Source organism: Phoenix dactylifera, chromosome 10 (assembly GCF_051530095.1).
Source record: "Phoenix dactylifera cultivar Ajwa chromosome 10, Ajwa_hap1_PhDact_Kaust_v1.1, whole genome shotgun sequence".
Taxonomy (NCBI): Eukaryota; Viridiplantae; Streptophyta; class Magnoliopsida; order Arecales; family Arecaceae; genus Phoenix; species Phoenix dactylifera.
Window position 1 is genome coordinate 6430999 of NC_143199.1, and position 6086 is coordinate 6437084.

The following is a 6086-nucleotide window of genomic DNA, read 5'->3' on the forward strand; positions in this document are numbered from 1 at the left end:
TATATAAAATTCGTCCTCGAATTTAAAAGAGTAAATTACCTGATTACTCAAAGGGATGAGTATATCTACTCTTCATATTCTGCTCGGTGTGGTATTGGGAATCAAATAAATTGGAAGTGTTTTACCTTCTATTTCTACCACACAGGTAGGATACACATACTTCGCTTTTATACTATCCCCTACAGGTGTACTAATAGCTAAGGGAATATGCATTAATATCTTATCCTAAGCTAACTTTTTAGCAAAATAAGGGGATACAAATGAATGGGTAGCTCCAGAATCAAATAACACTCTAGCTTTAATCTTATCAATGAGGAGCATACCTGTCACAGCTGCATTTGATGCCCGTGCCTCCTGTGGATTTACCGTGAACACCCTTCCTTGCCCTCTGCCTACTGGAGCTAACAGCTGAGATGGTCCAACACTCTGCTGTGACGCTGGTGTCTGACCTCTGCCTCTGCCTACAGGCCCCCTATTACTAGGCCTGTCCATCTGCACAGAAGGGTAGGATGTTAAAGGCACAAACTGCTGGGTGGCACCTTGCGGGCATTCTCTGGCAAAATGACCCGGCTGTCCACATCTGTAGCACACTCCCTGACCCATTCTGCATCTGCCAGGGTGCTGCTTCTCACATATGCCACATACTAGCCATGATTGAAACTTAGATTCAGTTCTGGCCATAGTGACCGGAGGACGAGGTACTGATGGTAGAAAAGTATCTTGTGATTGACCTCTTTTCCTCCATTTCCTCTTACGTGGGGCAGGTGGAGTTGAGCGTACAGACTGCTCCGTCGGGCCCTCCGAGATATCTACTCCCTCAGATCTACCTCTACTGCTTTGCTCCTTCCCCACACTCATTTTTCTCTGTTCTCTTTCAGCTCTTTCCTCTTTGTTTCTGGTCTCCCACTGTTTTGCTTTATCTATCAGCCTAGACAAGGTGGGGACCTCTACTGCCAACACCGCATTATAAAGCGGGGAAATCAGACCCCGTCTGAATCTTTCTATCCTGACAGCTTCAGTGGGGATGATGTAAGGAGCATACTTTCCCAATCTAGTGAACTCACGAGCGTACTCAGATACGCTCATTCCGGGCATCTGCTTCAGCCTCTCAAACTGAAGAGCCCGATTCTGCCTCTCAGCAGGAGACAAAAACTCATCCATCACTGCTTGCCTGAACTCTTCCCAGGTTGGAGGATTCCTACTGTACAATCTGTCCTCCATATGCCTCTGGTACCAGTCCCAGGCATCTTCCTTCATTGTAAGCCCTACAAGTTCTATAGCTCTTGCATCAGAACAGGGCAGTCTCCGTATCATCTTTTCAGTCTCCTCCAGAAATCTCTGAGGATCTTCACCTTCTTCCCCCTTAAACTCCGGGGTTCTGAGCCTCAGAAATTCCTGTACAGTAATCCCCTCATCATCTAGAGCTCGCCTGGCCAAACTTCTTGGCACAGGTACAAGAGGTGAGATGGATACTACTGACGGGGCAGGAGGTTTCCCCCGAGCAATCTGCTCTCTCAGAGCCTGATTCTCCGCCAGTAACTGTTCCATCAATGCATCTCTACTTCCTACCTCCCCTTGATCATCAACTCTCCGCCTGTTTGCAGGAGGAGATTTTTCTCTTTGGGGCTCGATATGTGTGGAACCCGCATCCAATGCTATATCTGGCTCCATCCTCCTTCCAGGACGAGCAGATCCTCTCCTTGGAGGTATTTTTTTATATGTCTCTAAAAGAATTAAAAAGAAAGGACGGTCGTTACACACTGAGTCATAATATATTTTACTGAATTGTAAATGACTCATAAATTAATATACAGAAAAATCCTATGCTCCATAGTATAATCCTATACTTAATCCTGACTCACCCTATTGCTCTGACAGGACTCTTCTTAACCTTTGCTCTGATACCAAGCTTTGTCATGACCCCCGCCCCGTTCCCGGCGGGCCGCCGCGACGGTCCTAGGGTGCGGGTAGGCATAAGGCCACCAGCCACCACGTAGAACCCTACTACCTATTAATCATCAATAAATTCTGAAAATTTTGGCATGATGCATGCACAAAATGATCACCTTTTCTTTGGTGACCTGTCAGGATTATCTCATTACATACAACAACGCTACCTGTCAGAGCAGCAATCACATAATCTGTCACATAATAAACCAGGACAATATATAGCAATACATTATCACAGGCACACCACTGATCTGCACACACATATATATATATACCTGCTTCCCAATCCATCCATGGTCAACTCATATCCACAACAGGATCTATGACTGTAACTATGCACTATATACAATAGAAGGTTTATAATACACCAAAAGGTATAAACCACTATCTACATTATACTATACTATGGAGCGGCACAGCTAGCAGGCAACCACTAATCCTGCTCCTCTCTATACAATACCTGCCCTGCAATCAAAAATATCAAACTGGGGAGTGAGTATATAAATACTCAGTGAGTGGAGTAGAGAGTACTATGCACATGAGACCAGATATAATCATGGCTCGAGGTGAAATCTCAAGATCAATAACAAGATAAAAATGATCTCAACATAGAGAATATGGAGTAAGTCATCAATATCACCACAATCAATCTCAACTCATCTGAAGCATATATGGAATAATCAAGTAAATATATATGCTACTCACGAATATGCTCAACAGGTCATAGTACTGAATCATATAAATCAGGTGTCAATAGGCTGAATCATCAACAAGACAGCTATCGGGAGGTGGATTTTACGCCCCAGGCGAACCAGCAATAACTTCCTACTGCCATATGCATACATCGAATATGACACCACACCAATATGTAAATCATCACTAGACAGCTGTCGGGAGGTGGGTTTTACGCCCCAGGCGAACCAGCAACAACTCCCTACTGTCACATGCATATGCAGGATAAGACACCATACCGATAACATAAATGCTAGACAGCTATCGGGAGGTGGGTTTTACGCCCCAGGCGAACCAGCAACAACTTCCTACTGTCACATACATATGCAGGATAAGACACCACACTAATCATATAAATGCTGGCCAGTATCCAGAACAGAAATCCATCTCACATCTACATACTAAACGGCACCTCGCGGGAATTCTACATCCGCGGAAAGCCATACTGCACCTCGCGGGGTCTTACTATGCCCGGCGGCAAGCAGAATATAAGTCGTAGGACCGGCCGATCCTACGCCTAGGGCCGTGTCCCCCCCTAGGAAGGGACTGGGCTCCGCCCACCCAGAAGGCTACTATGTGCACAAAGGCCGATGTTCAACCCCATCGACTATAGGTGTCCTGCAGATACTGCCAAGCCATGCATAAATGCCATAATGCACCCTCCCAATACTCTACTAAAAAGGAGTATAATCAAGATTACCACTCACTCGATCATGACCCAATCATAAACTAACATCAGGGTTAGGAGTGAGGGTCAAGGAAGTGCAATACAACTCAATATACCACTAAAAAGGCTCTACAAATCTTTGAAATGGAGGAAATGAAATCAATTTACAAAAGAAGTTATTTCACAATTTGGAACCAATTTAATTACTCATAAAAGAGTATAATCAAGCTACGACTCACAAGTCTTTAAAATAGAGGAAATGAAATCAATTTACAAAAGAAATCATTTCACAATTCGGAATCAATTTGATTACTCATCAACCCCTCGTAATTCCTCTCAATGTTTCCTCAAATGCATGTACAGAATAATCAAGCATGGAGAATCAAGATTATAGAGGAATCTACTACAATATCAATCAATATGCTCAAGTGGAATCAATTCACACTTGGCGACATTCATGAAAATGAATTAAGGATGCTCATGGTGCAAAGTACATGACTCCCACTCACCTGTCAATCTGGCACAGCCCTGATACGCCTCCAAAAATCTACAGCTGGCAGTGGGGAACTTCTTCCTCTTGTTCCCTAGCTTCTTGCCCAACTGATACATGCATTTACAATATATTTAGTTTTGTATCAAGGGCTATAATCTACGTGCCAATTATAATATAGGAAACTTTAATTGATTCAACTCCCCTGTTCCCTAAATCTTTTCTTTTCTTTCTTTTTTTCTTTTTCTATTAATTAACTCACCATTTATGTGTATTAAGGACTCCCTTGCATGAGTACAAGGTCCCCTTAGCTTAATCTGGGCTTAATATCCTATTATGGCATGAAATCCCCTATTTTCCCACTCGGATGAACAGTAACCCGGACCGACAGCCGGTTACTTCATCCTGGGTTTGATCCACTTTCCAAACTCCAAATTTGATGAAATTTTTACCTAACATTCTACACTCATAGAGGATTCCAAATAAATAACATGAATCATCATCGGAGGCCGTTTGACCTCCTAAATAATTCGCCGAATTTGGGACTTCGGCACAGTTTTTCCGTAGTGCCGGAAAAATTTGTCAAAATCCGATTCTTCCTCTTTTAACCGCCTCTACAATCCTTATCCGACCCCTCTAGACTATATCCACCCTTTGTATAGCCTAATGTCATCAAAAGACTAGATAGGGATGGATATTTACCTTTTTTATTTTTGGAAATCGAGGTCCTTGCGTAGAGGGGAAGGAGATCTACGTTTTTCCCTTCAGCTAGAAGTGCAACCGGGATCTCCTTCCTCTTCCTTTCTTCCTTTCCTTTCCTCTTCCTTTCTTCCTTTCCTTTCCTCTCCTTCTTTTTCTTCCTCTCTGTCCGTCTGAGACTCCCCTGTGACTCTCTCTCGGTTTCCATCCAAAAGCCACACAAACCCCCTAATTAAATCACATCAAAACACTATTCACCCTTTGTTTAATATTATTAAATTCCCATTTTGCCCCTAACACTTCAACATATCTACCGTTATGCCATTAACTTTTGATTCCTTCCAATTTTACCCTTACCACTTCAATGCATCTACAACTATGCCATTATCTTTTGATTCTTTCCTATTTTACCCCTTATATTAATTGAAAAGGACTATTCTATCCCTTTTTATATAAAAAAAAAATATTTTGGGGTTATTACAGTGCCACCCATCGTCAGAGCCTCGCTTGGTCATCTCGGCCGCGCCGACGCGTGCGCGCCGCCCCGGAAGGCTCGGCCGGCCGGGCGGACGGTTCGCCGCCGCAGGCCTTTCCCGCAGCATGCACCCCTTCGCCCGAACGACCGCGGGACTCCGGTACGGTCAAGCCGTCGGCTGCCCGGCGGCATGCCGTCGGGGCTGCTCGATCCACGTCGCGTGCCGGCCGCCGCTCGGGCCGGCCGGCTGGCTGCCGCACGTAACCTCTGACCTCATCAGCGGTCGATCCGCACCGTGCTGGTTTTCGGTGCGGACCCGTCCGTGCCGCGCGGCGCCGGCCGCCGCATCCGGGTCCGCGGGTGCCGCCCGGTTGCCTCCCGCCCTCGTGCGCTCGCGCCGGCCGGGCGACGCGGTGCCCGCGGGACTCGGGCGCGGTTGAGTCGTCGGCCGCCCGGCGGCATGCCGCTGCCGCTCCGCGCCACGTGCCGGCTGCGCTCCTCCCCGCGCCCGTCCGCAGGCGGGCCCGCCGCCGCTCGGCCTAGCCCCCCGGCTGCCGCACGTAACCTGCGACCAAGTCGGCGCTGGATGCGCATCGTGACAGTTTTCGGTGGGGCACCGCGGAGAAGCCGGGGGCCCGTGCGACGGGCCAGGGGGCGAACGGAGGGCTCGGTCAGCCCGAACAGGGGACCGGCGACAAAACTTCGTAAGGGACGGGACGACGGGCCGACCGATCCGAAGCGCCGCGCACGGACGCCGCAAGGGCCGGCCGGAGGCTGCGACCGAACGCCGCGCCAGAGGAAGAGCGCGCCGGCTCCGTCGGGGACCAACTGCGCGCGGCACGTCCGACCGAGACGACGGGATGACACAGAAGGCCCGCCGCCAAGACCGCAAAACCGACAAAGGAACCCATGGGGGACGCGAGAACTTCGTAAGGGACGGGACGACGGGCCGACCGATCCGAAGTGACGCGCACGGCCGCCGCAAGGGCCGGCCGGAGGCGGCAACTGAAAGCCGCGCCAGCGGAAGGAGCGTGCCGGCTCCGTCGGGGACCACCAGCGCACGGCCCGCCCGA